The sequence below is a fragment of the Rhinolophus sinicus genome, chromosome 3, assembly GCF_057876585.1.
Source record: "Rhinolophus sinicus isolate RSI-liver-muscle chromosome 3, RSI-T2T, whole genome shotgun sequence".
NCBI lineage: Eukaryota > Metazoa > Chordata > Mammalia > Chiroptera > Rhinolophidae > Rhinolophus > Rhinolophus sinicus.
In genome coordinates, this window is record NC_142503.1 from 168,817,465 (window position 1) to 168,836,096 (window position 18,632).

The following is an 18,632-nucleotide window of genomic DNA, read 5'->3' on the forward strand; positions in this document are numbered from 1 at the left end:
GGTGTGAGCTACGGTTGAGAGAAGGTGTATTTTACCTTGACGTGACAATGCATCATGTCACACATCGCTACTGGTTCAGCAATTTCTGTCGAAAAAAACTTTATACTGTGTCCTCATGCATCTTACTCATTGGATCTGGCATTGTGCGACTTCTGGCTCTTCCCCAAAGTCAAAATGATTCAGGACATCAAGGCAGCCATGAGAGTGCAATTAAAGACACAAAAGAGGACTTCCAGAACTGCTTCAGAAAGTAGCAAAAATGATGGGATAAGAGTGTTCGAAGCGAGGGAGAGTATTTTGAGGGGGATTAATGGCAATGTGTCTTTTACTATAATTTTTTAAAATTTAAACATTCGTCACATTTTTTGATCACACCTCGTATGTTGTCTAAGAGAACAAATTGAATAAATGAATTGCCAGAAATGGTGGGTGATGTGTAAAAAAGAGGTTTAACTGACTTAGCATTCAATAGGAGTGAAGTTGTGGCTTTCAAAAATTAATGAGACCTTAGATGCTGGAAGGAATTTGCTTGCTTTGGGGGTAAAAATAAGGTTGATTCTGCCCAAATTAACGCACAGAATCAAAGTAGAGTATGTGCTTTGCCTGGTTGAACCTGACAGGAAGCTCACTATAGAGTGCCATCCCTGTGAAGGACATAGACACACAGGCATTGGAGTACAACATAATCATGAAATCTCAGGTTGGGGTGGACTTCAGAGGCTATTTCTTCCAGTTCTCCTCCTGATTCTTGGATCTGCTCTGCAACTCCCCTAACATGTCAAAGTCCATTCTCTGTATGTACCCAGCAATGGGAAACTCAATTTAGTTTCAGGCATACCATTTCATTTCTCAGAACATTCTGCCTCTACATTTTGGGAAAAGATGAGAGGAAAACAAAGGAGTGTAAAAATAATGTCTAATCAAGGTCAATTGGAAGGAGAGCACCTTCCACTCTTTTGAAGAGCTGTAATGTGAAAGAGGAATTTTTTTTGTGTGTGTTGGCTTAACGGGAGAATTGGACTTAAGCATGGAACCTCTGAAGCAGAAGTTCTTAACTTGGAGTTTGAGGACCTCAAAGGGCTTTTTTGGATGTATTTTAAGGGAGCATCAATACATTCTATAAATGTATTCACAAAATTTTGTACTTTTTTTTTTTCCCCCTGGAATCGGGTTTGGAGCTTACACCAATTTCAAAGGGAGTTCTTAGACCCAAAGATATGAGCCGCGGTAGTGAGGTCTTCTATAACTTCGAGTTTCTTTTTTTTTTTTTTTAAGTATACATGAAATAACAGTTCTCTTTCATTCATACATGGGGAAAATGGACTAATTAGACATTCTGTAACAATTTCTGAGCTGTAATTATATGACTCCTCTTGTATGAAGCTGGAAATTTAAAATCTGTCCCAACTCAACAACAATGGTCCTTCATGCCACAGAACTTCTTATTTTTAGTTTTCATAGACTAACAGCTCGGCTCTTACTTCTGGCTTCACAGTTTAATGTATGACTTTCTGTGACCCTTCAGGTTTTAAGTTCCAGGAAATGTGGCTTCTTCTCAGCCTGAAGCTGTATAGAGCTATTTAGTGAAGAAAGGAGTGATTAATACTTGGGAAATGCCATATTTTTATTCCAGGTTATGATATTCATGGGAACTAGACACTTTTGTCTCCATCAGAATCCCAGCTGCTACCTTGTGCTTGCTTTTTATTGTAGGGGCTGTAAGCACAAATAAGAGAAACAAAGGACTTTTATAATTAACTAAAATATTTATGGCCAGAGTCTGAGTTTCATCAGGGCAGCAAATTACATCTGTTCCCTATAGGAAATAATTACCTACAGTTTGATAGCAAATGAATAATAACTTGGAGCAAATTTATCAGGAAGATAATTTTGCTCATAAAGAGAGAACGAATAATGCCAGTGAACAGGTGGTTTTGTATTTGCATAAAATTTTAAGTTATTAAGGCAGAGGGTTCAAATAGCTATCATAGTGAGTCAGCCTAGTTTCTCTACCTCCTCTTTAGCAAACATTCCTTTGGTGATTCTCACCCTCAAACAAGCAACTAGCTGTCCTTTTACCCCTTTTAGCTGGGAACCGAAGTTTTGTGCTGTTGGAGTGAATATTAACTCCAAGGAGGGTTAATATTCATTATGACCTAGAGTTAGAAAAAAAATTAATAACTGAGAGTTAGGAGAAGAATGGGAAGTGGAGGGGCATTTTCAGGAAATATTTAGGTAGTCTTGAAGTAATTATTATTATTTTTTTTGTTTTTCTTTTTTTAAATTAAGTTTATTGGGGTGACAATTGTTAGTAAAGTTACATAGATTTCAGGTGTACAATTCTGTATTACATTATCTATATCTCACATTGTGTGTTCACCACCCAGAGTCAGTTCTCTTTCCATCACCATATATTAGATTGAAGCAATTATTGAATCATCTTTCTCAAGGAAATACCACGCCTGGTATAACTTGCTTTGCAGTCATGAATTTCCACAGAGCCAGGTGAGTTGGTTTTTCTGAAAAATTCTTTGGCTAACTTTGGTGTTCTAAGGGGAGGAGGCAATTTTCTTTGAAAATAGTTAAAGAGACATGATAGTGTAAATTTGATATTTAACCTATTAACATTTTGTTGGACTTTTGATTAATTTGAGACTCTTAGCTGGGAGTTTAAAACCCCTTATGTATCTGTGTCAGATGGGCTCACCGGACCATGGAAATGGAGAGAGGTTGAGAGCTGGAACTGGGCAGAGGCTGCAGGTTAGGTCTGTGTGCCTGGAAAGGAGGCAACAGGTGCTGACCAGAGCTGCAATCAGACTGCTTTGCTTGTTCCTCCCTTCGCTGGAGACAGGAATGGCTATTAGGGGCCCCAAGGGAAGTAGGTGATAGAAAGTTGTTTGCTGTGCAGCAGTTGACAAGGAAGACAAAATATAACTAAAGTTTCGTTCCCCTATGCTTATGTCAGTTTTTAAACTAGTTTTGACCTTGACATAGAGCTTTGAGGTGAGTGAGCCTACGTATAGCCTCCCTTCTGTATGTCTGAATACCTAGCCAGGTGGGGTTGTATGTGAGGATTAGTGGTCTGTAGTCATCAGAAATCCCATGGCAACATGGTCTGGCATTTGTGGGCACCTGCCTGTTTTACATCTAGGTGAGAAGGCCCGTCTTCTGGGGACTGGCAGGAGCAGATGGTGGCAATTACATTTTGTTCTCATTTGCAAAGCTTGTTTCTCTTTTCTAAGATTGGCTCATGTTTGTAGATACTGGCTACTCCTCTGTTCAAAGGCACACTGGAGGCGTCTGGTTACTTTTTAATAACCTGGGTTTAGAACTGAGCACTGCTTCCTTCAGGGGCTAGAGCATAGCAGACAGCTTGTTATCAAGAGCACTATAATGAGGATAAGTACGTAAATAAGGATAAAAGCACATCCCAAAGCACTGTCTCTTGCAGGAAGCAAGGTGATTTAATAGACACACAAACCTGACACGTCCTGTGTGCATAGTCATTAGTGACAACCCGTGAGTGTGGGGGGAAAAGTACTTTGTACCGTGGAGCAATAATGTTGTTAAATGTCTATGAAAAATCCCTGTACTACAAATTTTTGCTGCTTTGCTTCTTCAGCATTGACTTAATTCTGCTTTTCTACCCATTCTGAGGCCCAAAGGAAAGTGATTCAGAGAATATGAGTAAAGAAACTTCTGATTATTATTTATATACCCTGTTTCCCCGAAAACAAGACCTAGCTGGACCATCAGCTCTAATGCATCTTTTGGAGCAAAAATTAATATAAGACCCAGTATTATGTTATATTATATTGTATTACATTATGTTATATTATACCCAATATTATATCATAGTAAAATAAGACTGGGTCTTACATTAATTTTTGCTCCAAAAGATGCATTAGAGCTGATGGTCTGGCTAGGTCTTATTTTTGGGGAAACATGGTAGTTAGTTCTGCCGGCTGTGCTCAGTGTATCTCTCAGGTTTGGCAGACTAGAAAAACACTGTTGGAATCACTGGAGATGTGAGTGGTGGGTATGAAATGAGGAAAGAAAATTCTGGGCATCTATAATTTCATACAGAGAGATAGATGGGAGTAGATAACATGTGTTTGTTGTATGTGGGGGTGATTGGTTCCTGGGTAGGTGAAGAGGAGAGAGTCAGAAAGGGTTAGGTGAGGAATGCCATCCTGGGAGTTGAGCCCAGCATCCTGGGGCTGGTACTGTCATTGGTAAAGTGACCTCGGACAAGTCATTAATTCTCTCTGTTCCTCAGTGGCCTCATATTCAAGAGGAGGTGGTGTTCACTAAATTATCTCTTAGGACCCTTCTGGATCCAACTATTACCTACATCCCTTTTTATGGACTAAATGTTTCAGGGGAGAATACTTGCTTCAGTAGAAATTGGACAAAACTAAAACTGATACAACCAATACTTTTCAAAACAAATTTTTTTTTTCTTTTGCCTTTGGTGCCTGAATTTATAGTGAAGGTGCATCTGAAATATCTTAGGTTTATGTGACTACTGCATTGCTACAGCATTCGTGTCCCTGAAGGACGGGTGTTGTGGGAGATTTGCATGGGACTTTGGGAGATCAAATGGCGTTTTCTGCTCTTTCTCCATGAGCGCTTCTAAAAAGACAGTGCTGTAGCAGAGGTGTTCCCCAAACTGAGCGATTTAAAACTTCTGTTGGCTTAAATATGTTTTTAAAGGTTGCTCAATTGCTTTTTTTGGTCCAACTGAAAAAGAAGGTAATAAAACTGCTGGAAATATACGGTAGCCTTTCTATAACACAGGTCACCAGATTGAATTATATAGAAGGCAGTTATGGGGTACAGTTAACTTAGAGAAGTACTTTAGAACTTCTTTTCCCTATGGCTGTAATTGAGCAAGGAAGGGCTCATCTTGGTTAATCCACCTTGAGAAGAATCCTTCTTACCTTATGTGGCGCTCATCTCTTACATAGGGCTTCTCAACCTGTGGGTACTGAGTATAAAATGAGGATGGCCATAAAGAAAGGCTTTTCTTTCCTTTCTGTGTGATTCATACTAGATCAGACATCTCAGCTGGCTGTCTCCTTGCTTCGTCTAGGAGATTTATGCCACTGTCTCCCACTTCGTTTTACCCAGTCCAGACCTCCCTCCAGACCACCTGCTCACAGAGCCAAATTCTACCAGGCATGTCTACCCCCATGTCCCATGAGCCCCTCAAGTTCTACATGCAAACCATATTTTGTCTTTCTCCCCCCGCTGGTCCCTTGCATGTGTTTCCTATCTCTATGAGTGGTAGTGGCTCTCACCTGGCAGCTAGGCTCCAGCTCCCTCCCCATTTCTAACTGACCACCAAATCCTAGAGGGTTCAACCTTATATCTGATGGAACTGTCTTCTCCATCCCATCCCCACTACTATTGCCATCCTTCAGGCTCTCACTTGGGTTGTTGTAATGGTTTTCTAACTGGTTCTAGTAGTCAGAATAATGGCCCCCTAAAGATGTTCACATCCTAGTCACCAGAACCTGTGAATATGTTAGGTTCTATGATGAAAGGAAATGAAGGTTGCTAATCAACTGAACTTAAAATAGGGAGCGTATCCTGGATAATCCAGGTAGGGTCTGTACAAGTGGAAGAGGGAGGCAGAAGTGGAGAGGCATGTAATGGGAGAGGACCTGACGGCCCTTGCTGGCTTTGAAGATGAGGGAAAGGGCCGTTAAGCAGAGGAATCTGAGCTGATTCTAGAATCAGGAAAAGGCAAGAAATGACTTCTCCCCGAGAATCTTCAGAAAGGAAGGCAGCCCTGCTGACACTTTGATTTTAGTCCAATGAAACCTATTGGACTATCTACAGAACTGTAAGATAATAAATGTGTGTTGTTTTAAGTTACTGTGTTTGTGGTAATTTGTTGCAGCAGCAAAAGAAGAGTAACACACTGGTCTTGCTACCTCTGTTGTGCCAGCATCACAATCCACTTGCGCCTCATATTACTCCTTTGTCTCTACAACCCCTATATCGTCATTGTTTACTCAGCATCTCAACACTTTATACACAGAAGGCAATGAATAAATGAAACAGCCTGTTTTTCAGCACCTTGGTCCAATCTATGATTTTTTATATGAGGAGATAAATTAAAAATCAGTTGGTTACCTTATGTTTTATATATCCCTTTCTGGGAACAGGATGAAATAAAAATATATTCTGTCCTTTGTTTCTTTTCTTCTTTTTTTTTTCAGAGTCTGTTGTTTTTTAAATTATATAATAGCACTTTATTGTAGCCAATTTGATTTAAAAAAGACAACAACCCATAATGAAGACACTCAGAGAGGACTACTTTTATTATTTTGGTGTGTGGCTTCCTAGTTATTTATATATCTACATTTATATATTTTTAAAAAAGATATTTTACTTATTTTAAAACTTTAACTTAGTATAGTGTGAACAGTTTTGTAGCCCTTTGGATGGTTGCACAGAATTCCTTTGTGGAGCTGTACTAAAATGTAATTTCTTTCTCATATTATTGAACTTTAATATTATGTCCAATTTTTCTCAATTATGATTAGCATTCCAATTAATACCTTTGCAGAATCTTTGTGCACGTCTGTGGTTATTTCCATAGAATAAGTCCTTTAAGTGTAATAGCTGGGTCAGAGACTCTTGAATTTTTATGGTGTTTGATGCTCTCTAGGAAAATTGTACCAATTTGCACCCTCATTAGCAGTGTCCTTTCATCAAGTTGCCCTTCATGCCCGGCCATCTTTTGGCTATATGGGAAGACTAAAGAGCAGGGCATCAAAGGTGACCAGAGGATAGTGTTACACTGGAAGTGGGCACTGCTTTATTCGAACACAGACCAGGCCCTGTGGTCTGCAAGCAGCACACTCAGCGTCTTTGTATCAGAGACATCCTCCTATCGCACCTCCAGAGGATTGGTACCATTGCTGCTCAGAATGGTCTGTGCATCGGCCCACCCCTTCCCGCCACATCTAATGCCAGAAACCAAGGAATCAGAATCATGGCCTTTACCTGCTTTGATATACTTCTGGTCTCTGGCAGGAGCCTGTAAAGGAAACAGTATGGAGCCACACAGAGAGACCCTTGTATCTCCCTGAACTCTTCTGCCCCAGTCACTCCAGACTTTATTTACTCATGGAGTTCAGCTACTCGTGCATGATTCATGTATGTAAATACTGCATGTTATACAGTGTAGAAGCCTCCTTACATGGTGGGATGTGAGTCCCATCAATGTCTGTGGAGGGGACCAGCCTGACATTGCTGTTCACTCAACCTTAACAGCAAACACCTCCTGCTAGACTTCTAGGTCCAGGGCGGTTTTGACCTGGTTGGTAGTTGGCCTGGACTGTGGCTGTTTTTGGAAACAAGTGTCTGGCATGTACAGAAGCATTAATAAAATGTCAAGTTTATTAGTTACACCCTCCTTTTTGGTGGAGTAGTTTTTACCTTGTGAGTTTGGGAAAGCTAAGCTAGTTGTCATGGCAACATAAAAGCTTTCAGGCACTTGTTTGTTTGTTATATTCCTTTGTTAGTCTATGGAGTGGTCTGTAGAGCCTCTTGAAAGAAGATGTGCTGCTTAGTGTTTGACAGTTAAATCACCATGCTGCCTGTCAGAGAGGAGAGCTGGGAGAAGGTGAAGGGACAGCTGCAAAGCTCCTTTCTCGTTGCCTGCTTTCACAAAGATTCTGCCCTTGGAAACAAGGCACCTAAATCTGAAGCAAGAGGTATACTCACTGTCTCTAAAATTACAAGAGGGAAATCATTGAAAGTTGGAACCACTGAACCTGTGCTTTTCAGCCTGTTTTCCCACCCCTCCATCCCCATCCCTAGATGTGGGAACATCTAGGGCAATTACTTTCTTTTGAAAAGTCCAAGGGTGCAAGAGCTGTTCTAGTCTTGGACTCTGAAGCAAGAGGTGCTGAGAAAAACAAAACAAAGCTGACTTTTTCAGGATGGAAGGTCTGACCATTACCTTCCGGGCCTGTGTTCTGAGGAGAGAGTGCACTCAGTGTGGTCCTTCCCCAAATAAAGCAGCTGGTCTGTGCAGGGGCCCACTCACTTCCTCAGTCTCTGGGGCCTCGTGCCTCTTCCTTACGGTGGGCTCTGTGTGGACAGTGAGGTTTAGGTTATCAGACACTTCCAGGATTGCCTAGATGGCCATTTGAACATTAAAAAACTATTCAAGGAAAAAATAAATTTGTATAGTAGGAAAATAGGGAGAAAATTTTAACCATCTGTTGCATTTCCTTACCCCCAAAATTAACATTTTGGTACAAATTTTATATGTGTGAATGCATATATGTGCACACACATATATGGTATGTTCATATATGTGAATGTACATGTATATACATATATACACATGTAAGCATGCATTCATATATGCATTGCTATCGTTTTTGTAGAATTTTGCTGCATATGCTTTTCCTGCATAAATTTGTCATTCAACTGTGCATCATGAGATATTCCCATGCCTATAACTTTAATGAATGTATAATCTTTTTTCTTTTTATCATATAGATATATTATGATTTGATTAAACCCTCCCTTCAGTGTTTGACACTTAGGTTGTTTCTGAGTTTCTATTTCTTTAAACAATTCTGGGCTTACATTCTCATGCACCTGTATGTAAATGGCTTAAAAAATACCCAACAAATCCCCAAGTGCCCATTAAATGTTAGTCATTTAAATTTTCTTTTTTTGTTTAAACTGGTGAATCAGCCCGAGAAAAACGCTCTGGTGACTGAAAATACAGAGTGCTTTATGAGCATTTAACTCCTAAAGCTGCCATGTTAGCTCCAGAATTGAAGCATGATGTAAAGGAAACTTCAGGAAGAGATGAGATGGTTGGCAACTACCCTGGCAGATAAAATGTGCTCAGGGTGCCAGCCACCACCAAGGAGATCACCAGATTCCTTTACTGCACTGAGACTTTACTGAGATGACAGCATGTGGTGTAGCATAGTGGACAGATTTTGACCTCGGACCAGGCAAGCTCAGCGTTCCAGGTTCTGCCACTCCGTGCTGGAACCTCGTGCAGGTCCTCAGGTTCCTCACCTGTAAAACGATAGAATTGTTCTAGGTGATCCTCTGAGGTTCCTTTCACATCTAAAACTCCGTGGTGTGAAGCCGATCCTGCTATGTTCAATTCATTTGTAGTCAGCTGTGGAGAAAACAACATGGACTTTTAATACACTTCCCAGAGTTTAAAACTTTGTGGCCTGTGAAGATTATCGAAATTTTACTGTTATGAACTCCATACTATATTTAGTGAAAGAAAATTTTTGCTTGCCCACTGTCCATTCCTTGTTTCCTCCTGATTTTGCCTGGGGGAGCCACCACTCCCCATCGCAGGCAGTTGGGTGATATCAAGCTGTCCGGACCTTCCAGCTAACGGGTCTGCATGTCCTTTCAGGGGAGATACAGGGTCCTGCAGTAACAGAAGTTGATGTGTGTTCATAGTGGCTCTCATCGATTCCTCCCATCCAGATGCTCAAACTGCCTACCTTCTGGCTGTTTTATAGCCTCATCCGTTCTCTGTTCTTCCTAATCTGTGGACTGTGCGTATCTTCTCGTCACATTCTGGTTTCACTTTTTAGCCAGAGTCGGATTCCATTGTCTGATACAGAAAACCCTGACCCTTCATTTCTGGTGCCTAGTCCTGGTTCTCCAGTTGACCAGGGCTTGTGACAGACCACCAGGCAAGTCACTCCATTTCTCTAAGCCTGTGTGTCATGATCTAGGTCAATGAGGGTAATAAAACCAATCTAGCAAGGTTTTCGGGGGCGGGCATGGAACTGAATACAGGACATTGCAAGCACAGGACTGGCGTGTGTTAAGAGCATGATGGATGCTAGTTTCTCTTTAACATGCAGTTCCAATCACTGCGTAAATTACATAAAAGTCTAAATATTATGCTATACACATGAAACCAATATAAAATTATATTAAATATCAACTGTAACTGGAAAAATAAAAATAAATTTGAAAAATGTAAAAAACAAACAAACAAACAAAAAACAACTATGCACTTCCACTGGGAAAGTGCTTGGCCTGTGCATTTAGGACCTTCATTTCAATGTGTCATATATGGACCCTAAATCATCAGACTTAGAAGGATGTTTCTGATAATTGTGCTTAGTTTGTTCTTGATTGCTTTTTGCATATGCTCAGCACATAGTAGGTGTTTTCTAAATACTATATGGTTTTTTTTTGAATGACTTTTAAAAAGCATTAAACAAGGACATAGGAAAAATTTTTAGACAGGTTCTTAGTATTACACTTTTCAGAATCATCAGAGTTTTAATAAACTAAGTAAAGGGCACAAATATTCTAGCCCTTTGGCCAGGGCATGGAAATATTTTAGCTGACAGAGCTTTTATGTAACTATATTCCTTTAATGGAATTTGAGTTCTATAGGAACATTTTAATTATCGGAATCTTCTTTAGAAAAAGCCTCTGAGATTTGAGATAAGTTTACATATTATTATATGAATCGCAATTTGCTTTAAGAGCTTATCTAAATCCCATCTGTTTGATTGGAAAAGGGAACTTGGAATGAATCTATCTAATTTTTACTTTTCTTCCTTGGAGAGAATTGTGATTGAAAGTCAGAGTTGGGTTATGTGCTGCCTTTTTTGATATTTTCTAGGGGAAGCTTTAGGGTTTCCATAGTAATGCATGAGGAATCATCATTTTCTGCCATGTTTTTCCAACAAAGAGAAGAACGTTGGTAACTATGGGTTAGTGTAAATGAAAAAGTTGATAGTAGGTCATTCTAAATTTGTTCTGGCTGTTGCAGGATGGTTAGAACCAAGCATTATGCTCTGAACTGAAGGTGACCGCCTCCCAGTCCACAAGGCAGTTATGTGTTTACTGGTCAGCCGGTGGCGATGTCAGAGAACTACTAGGTGTGAGACAGGTAGGGGTCCTAACATATTGCTCCTGAGATTCGCTAGAGTTTGCAGTTGATGAAATACTGATGTTGCTGCACCTCCAACATCTTCTTCCTTTCCCCTTTCTTCCTCCCTCTTACTTTTTCTCTTCTTCCACACTTTTCCCTTGACCTTCCCCTCTGCTCCATGCCCCATGCCTTCCCCTTCTCTGTTCTGTGTCTGCTCTTACAGCTGTGGTCTCAGCTGTTCAGAAAGCAGAGGAAAGGGGCACAAGATGATGGTTGAGCCCCTACCTGGAGAGTGGGGTCACGTGCCCGGTCACCGTCCCTGGCATCGTTTCATCACCCTCAGGCTGCTGGGCCTGGCATGTTCCCTTCCTTGTAACAATTCAGCCTGTTTCCAGTTTTTCTAAAAATAGCAGCATTTTACCACATGTCACAAGGTGAACCTGCACATCTTTGTTTTGTTAAATCTGAACAAATTGTTTTCACTGGTGAATTTTGAAGCACTAAAAAAGCTTCCTCAACAGCTGTCCGGTGTAAGTGTGGACTTATTTACAGACAACAAAGCCAGCAGAAATGATTGTTCCAGGAGCAATGTTATTACCCACCTTGTTGGGGGTCAGGCGGGGACTTGCCAGTGGCAGTGGTGTCTCTGTGATTCCATTTGCAAAAGCTTCAAAGTCGACATTTGTTTTAAACTAATTTTGCTTTGATGTAGTATTCCATTGTGATTTTTCAAATTTGTTATTCACAATCACTGGATCAAGCACAGGGTTAATAGGAACAATATCTAGCAGTTTGAACTTCTTTTCTCTGCTTAGTTAACAGGTGATTTAGTGAGTTCCTAAAAGTCAAGTTTGGGGGGACACAATTCAATCCTTTGCCTCAGTAGGAGACTGTCTTACAATCATGAAGGGAAGTCTTTTGAAAGTAGCAGACATAGGAACTGTAAGACTTACTTAGCTTTTAGATTTTATTTAACAGTTGTCAACTCCTACCATGTTTCCCCGAAAATAAGACCTGGTCTTATATTAAGTTGTGCTCCAAAAGACACATTAGGGTTTATGTTCGGGGAAACATGATACCTATACTCTGCCTCTCTCTCCTCTTTAGTTAAAATTACCTGAGGATTTGCTGACATAGTCTCTGATGAAGTTGGGACCAGTCAAGGTGATTGCTTTGGCACACAGCTGCTTTCCATGGGCAGGAAGCCCTCCCTCTCCTTTCCATGTAGACCTAGGGAATGTTAGGACACTTTCCAGTAAGAGAAGATTGCTGTTATTGTTTAAGTGGTAGAAATAGAAGTCTGTATTAGGTACCAGACTTCTCAGATATGATGTTGCTTTTGGGTTTATAGGGTCCGAGAACTGGAGGAAAGAGGAAGAATGGGAACTTTTCTGTGCTGCGACAGTGGGAAACCCCAGAGAATCACACATTTATGGCCAGGCTTAAAGTTCGTCCATTCATCCATGAAATCATCCAACATCTATTGAAGGGAATATGCACTTGCACAGTTAACAGAGGGCTAAGCATGACACACAAGTGTCCTGCCTTCAAGGAGTTTGTGGTCCATTGAGTAACACCCACTTTAACTTTCATCTGATGTCTCTCCTAAGCTGCCTATTCTCCCCCAATGCGCACGTGCGCGCACACACGCACACGCACACACACGCACACACACACACACACACAGTATTTCAGGGAGGAAACTTGAATGGAAGAGAGCACACACATCTAGATCATTAGTTTAGTTTAAATGCTCAATTATCTAAGGATAAAGAAACTTTTAAGAAATGAGATACTCAAACAGAATAGGGACTGCTACAGGCAGTCTCTTTTCACATGGTTTCCTCTTTATCCCCTTCCCTGGTGTTTAGTGAATGATACTGTAACAAAAGACTATGACAGACGCTATGTGAGATTGAGGGTGGGGCGGAGTACAGGAATATTAGATATTTACCTTCAAGGTCTTCACAGTGCTGGAAAGTGTTAGCTATAAAAAGCTGCTCAGCTTGTCAGGTATTAAATGTTTACCAGGTAAGTGGTGTGGAAATGCTATGTAGTTACCTTTAGATTTGGCTGGAAAGGAGTCTTATAAGGGGGGACTTGGAGTAGCATCTGACTAGGAAGGCATTCTTGGGGTGGGGGTTGGATGACAGGACCTGATGCCGGGAAGTGGACAAGTACCACTCTGTCCAGGGGCAGTGAGGATGCTAATTTTGTTGAACTAGAAGTGTTCCTTGGGGGCACAGTGGGATAAGCTTGGGTAGGTTGCTTGGGGGTGGGCCCCATTAACCCCAGTTGAGGGAAAGTGATACGGTAAAAACAGTACTTGATGAAGATGAATTCGGTGTAGTGCTAAGAAGGGTGAATTTAGGAGACTGGGAGAGCATGGGAACAGAGACTCTAAAAGGACTTTGTGATAGTTCATCATGGGTTTATAAAGGACATGAGCTGAGGGGCCATGGTACTTGGAAATGTGGCTGCAGAAACCTACAAGGACTTGAATCATTTTCTCCTCTGTCCCCACAAGATGTATAATCCCTGTGAAGCACTGATGGTCAGTCTGTGTTAGGGTCAGGAAAGACACATGTTTATTCAGTGAGACAGCTAATAATTCTCTCATGTACGTTTGTAGTTCAAGGGAAGGCACCTGTGTGCTAGGGCTGCTATAACAAATACCACAAACTGGGTGGCTTACACAATAGAAATGTACTTTCTTACAGTTTCGGAGGCAGGAAGTTACAGAGGAAGGTGCTGGCAGGGTTGATGTCATTCTGAGGCCTCTCTGCTTGACTTGTAGGTGGCCGTCTTCTCCCTTTGTCTTCACATGGTCTCGCCTTTTGTCTACACGTCTATGTCCCAATTTCCTCCTCTCACAGAGACCCCAGTTGTAGGGGATTTAGGCCCACCCGAAAGACATCATTTTAACTTAATTACCTCTTTAAAGACCCTATCTCCAACATTTTGAGGTACTGGGAGTTAGAACTTCAACATCTGAGTTTTTTGGGGGACACAATTCAGTCCATAGCAGCATGCAAGGAGGAAGAAGATGAGGAGCAGCAGGAGGACAGAGGCCAGGCATCTCCCCTGACCCCTTATCCAGGCCCTCGCTCTCTGTCGCTTGTGGTAAAATGGCCGCTTGAGGTAAAATGGCCATCCCCAAACAGAAAGTTCCCTGAGCCAGCCAGCTTTCTGTCTATTCTTTTCTAGGAGAATTTAGGCTGATGTCATGTGGGGCTTTTCAACTCCCAATTTTAGGATTAGCAAGCAGACTGTCTCCTTTTCTTTTTCCCTTGTAACTTTTCTGGCAACGCTAGTTTCTTACCATATTTATTGCAGTCATCTGTTTATGTGCATGGTAATTTTTATGATTGGGGAAATCTCTGAAGATGAGTGGAATATATAGAATAAACAGATGAATTAAGTTACAAGCTACATGGTTTTCATTATTGTCCTCCTTACAAGGTTAGCACTTACTTTTAACTTATTTAACTTTGACCTCTGAGGTGACTCCTCTTTATTTCTAGTGTTCTCTATTGCCATCGGCTGGCTCAGGCCAAGGCCTCAGCTCCTCACGTTCTCACTTCTAAACTTTTATTCCACACTGGACTTCAGGCTAAAACTGCTTTCCTCGCAGTCATCTGAACCCCTGCTGACAGTCTATTGCATTTTAGCCTCAAAAAATGCATGATGAGGCATAACAGAGTGATTAAAACTGGGCACTCAAGCCAGACTGTCAGGGTCAAATCATGGCTCTGACACTTATTTCTCTCCAGCTTTGGGTAAATTATTCTCTAAATCTCAGTTTTTTTCCTCATCTGTTAAGTGATGATAATAGTTCCAACCTATTGTAAGGTTTAAATGAGTGTAAAGGGCCTGGCACACAGTAAATGCCATGCAAGTGTAAAGTATAATTATTACTATGCTTGCCTTTGTTCTCAGTAGCTTCCCTGGAGAGTCAGATCTTGATTGACGCCTCTGTTTCCTCCCTATCAGCTTTCCCTTCTATAACCCATGTAGGGGTGGTCAGGCTTCCCTGGAACACACCTCAGACCAGCTGTCCATCTATCCCACCAATAACCGAAAGCAGTTGACAAGGTCTATATGTTATGCTTGCTTTGTTCCAGCAGTTCTGCTGGAACAGTCCCATATAGACTGTGCTGGAACCTTTGCCTCCCCCTTGGGCCAATACCTGGAGAACAGTTCTCTACACAGCCACCATGGGCCCTTGAAGCCTCCGCAGAAAGGAGGCGCTACCCAGGTCTTGGCAGAGACATTTGTCACTTTCCTTGCAGAAGTACCAACTTTTTGGAGTTGGGAGCCTGTTATGATCTAAGGGAAAGTTTGGAACAGTCTGTCACAATAGGGACGGGTCGCGCCTCTTCTTGTTGGGATCTACAAGACAAACAGATCCCTGTTGGTGTTGAAGGTAAGGTTGTCTGCCTCTCTGAGTTTAAACAGGCTTCTGGTGGATCATGGTCATATTATGCAAACACCAGCTCTTCTCTCTGTGCTTGTGGCCTGCCTTGGACTGGCCACTGCTGGGGACCTTACAAGTCCTAACTGGCCCCTAATGACCGCCTAGGAAGGCATTACATTGTCACAGGACCCCCCCCCCCCCCCCCCCCCCCCACACACACCAAGCTCTGAGATTCACAGCTCCACCGTCAAGGCATCGACTCACACGGAAATCAGTAGTAATTCAGGTCTACATCAATGTCCCCACCCTTCAGGTTATTCTTTGCTTTAGGAAGGGGTGACAATTTTTTTTTTAATCTTTGAAATCTTCGTTAGCCCTCCACTTTTTCCTTGCAATCTGGGGTTCTTCTTTCAGTCCTTAGTGACCTTGTGAGAAGTTCTTGATCCTTCTCCCTTTCTGCAGCATGCTCCCGTCCTCCGTGAGATGGAGCCTCCTGTTTGGCACCTCTTGTTGAATCCTCTCTTGCTCCAGGCTGTGGCTTCCCCCTTTTCTAGTCAAGCAGAATCTCCCGTTTTTTTTTCCTTAGCTTTGTGGCTTATTTTAGCGCCCCCTCCCCAATCTCCATCCCTCTCATAGATGGATGGACCTCATTACCAAGGCTGCAAATGTTCCCCTTTCCCCACAGCACGTTCTCATGCTCTTGCCTCAGTGAAGAGAGGGGCAGGATGTTAATTTCCGTTTTTGGTGGACAATTGGATGGATTTATCTTAAAGATGCTATCCAAAGACAAGTCAACAGCATTTCAGAAAATATCTGGAGCCAAATGAAATTCATCCAAGGGCAGAAGAGTTCTTTGCTTTTGTCAGGCAAGGCTTTTTTGCCCACATATACCAAAATATTGCTCATCGGTTATACTAATTTGTTTAGCAATATTAAAGATGTTAAAAAAATTGGAAGAATATACCACCTTTCTCAATTTGACAAGGTAAATTATGTAAATTATAAGTTTCAGATATTGGTCTCTATTTTTTTGTAGGTTGTTAACATTTTAGAACTATTAATAGTAAGGTAAGGCATTGCTTACAGATGTAGATAATGGGATGTTTTTAAATCAAGTTGTTGAAGCGCTTCTTGCTAAGTCACTCAACCTCCTTTAAAAATTTTCTTATTTTACAATTGACAGTGTATCCCCTTATTCAAGTCTTGTGTGGAATACATTTTTCCATATATGAAGCCTTTCTTGAACATTTTTACTAAACTTCTTGGAATTAGGACTCAACTCTAGTCATGAATGGGTGCTCAGTAAACAGTTGAATTATTGGAAGAGTAATCTCAGGTTGGTATTCCACGCAGGAGAACAGGTTCTATTTTATCTTAACTCTGTTCAGTGGAGATATCATTGGGGTTATCAAAATAGTATTCCACTAGGTTTAAATAATGAAAGTTTAGCTGGGAGGTGTTAGATACGCTAAGAGATACATTTTTTTCCCGGTTTTTCTACTCACAGTGGGATTCTGAAACAGAATCTCTGCAGGAGTTTAGATGGTTGTGATCATATCAAAGATATCTACAGAATGTCTTTGGTTTTGAATTGATACTTTAGTGAGTGCTTTCCTAAACTTGGGATGGAGTTTGAAAGGAAAAAAATATGAGAGAATGTATTGAGATGTTTTAATTCATTCTGAAAACTTTTAGTTTGATTTGATTCTGTTCTAGGATATTGTGGCCCTAAAGATTTATTTTCTTAGATAGTACTTGCAAAATGCTTGTGATATCTCCTCCTTAGGTCTCTACCAAATATAAACTGGTTTGGAAACAGAACATTCTCAACTAACATTTTCTGTTAAGAGGTCCTGCATATTACTGTTTAGACATCCTATAGAGCTGGTGGAAATGGCAATTTTAAACTGAAAAAATTAGATAGGTATTGAAGGATGTTTTTTCAAAGGTTTTATTTCTCATTTATTTTCAAGGCCAAAAGCTGATTAGGGCTAGGTTATACTCTGTGGGGCAGAAGAGGGCAACCAGGAAAATTGTGGCGTCACAACCATATGTTTTGAGGAATAGTGGAAGAAACTACAGTTCTTTAGGTTAGAGAAAAAAAAAATTTGGAGGCATAAGTGCTGTCTTTACCTATAGGCAGGGTTGATACTGGCTTTCTCTGTGAAGAACAATATCTACCCAGAAGATATGGACAAAGAAGAAACGGGTTACTTGGCAGAGTAGTGATCTTCCTAACTACTAGAAGGGTTCAAGTAGATGCTGATGGCTGTCAATCAGAGTTGGTATATACTGGATTCCTTCATTTAGTGAGAAGTTAGAGGGGAGAAGGGCACTGCTCCAAAGATGCTTTGATTCTGTGAGAGGATGTCAGGGAGAAGCAGCGGAGAATGGAGAAATGAACACTGTCTGAACACACAGGGAGCCTGGCTCTGGTCTTGGCTCTGCCACCATATTGTTGGGAATTTTGGTCAGATCTCTTGGCCTTTTATATTAATTTTTGCTCCAAAAGACACATTAGAGCTGATGGTCTTATTTTCAGGGAAACATGGTATAAAGACTCTGAGAGGTGAGCAGAGAAGTGGAACTTTGAGAGAATGGTTGAAGTGATAGGAAGAGATTCCTACATCAAAAGATTCTCATGATAACTGAGACATGTAGAAAGAAAAGTTGAAGAAGAAGGATGAGTGATGTGGGTTCTAGCTCTGTCCAGAGGTTTGGGTATTCAGATTTCAATGGCCTTTCCGGGATCTGAGCAAGAGAGTCCTTAGAAGAAGAAAGCTGAGTCATCTACCCTGTCGATGGGTGGTTATAGACCTCAAGAAGATCCACCTACGCTTGCTTTTATTCATTGCTTACTAGGTAATCCTTTGACCCATAATTTCATCTTACGTGGAGCCACCCTCCAGATACAAGGTTGATTGTAATTCTATAGATACAAGTTTTGTTCTAGTTCCCAGGACAGGAATCATCATTATATACACGAGTTGGTGTCGTTCTTTATCACATATATTATTGCTGGAACAGCATGTACTTGTCACGTAGTCAAGACATATGCTCAGGACCTCACATCACTCTAGTTTATGGAGTTAGGTAGGAGAGTGCTGGACCTGAACCTCCTAACTCAGTGTCAAATACTCTCTTTGTATCTGCTCTGCCCCCCTGCCTTTCAGCCTCTGGCTGGTTTATTTAGCGTGAGCTTGTCCTCAAGAGGCTGAGCATCTCTGGGTAAACTTTAAATATCATCTTGTAATACTGGATTATCCATCTAGGTAAACTTTTAAAACCCTGGACTAGTATTTG

At 41.2% G+C, this 18,632-nt stretch overlaps 1 protein-coding gene across 4 annotated transcripts in view; it reads left to right on the top strand.

Annotated features, from left to right (window-relative positions):
• SYT16 (synaptotagmin 16) overlaps window positions 1-18,632 on the top strand; it is a 227,862-nt gene that overhangs the window by 72,150 nt on the left and 137,080 nt on the right. Inside the window, exon 1 of one of the 4 annotated variants that reach the window (XM_074327398.2) lies at window positions 2,255-2,505. The exons of the other annotated variants lie outside the window; for them this stretch is intronic. The gene's annotated coding sequence lies outside the window, so the exon portion shown is untranslated. Of the gene's footprint in view, window positions 1-2,254; window positions 2,506-18,632 lie in introns of those variants that run through there. 4 annotated transcript variants of the gene reach the window in all.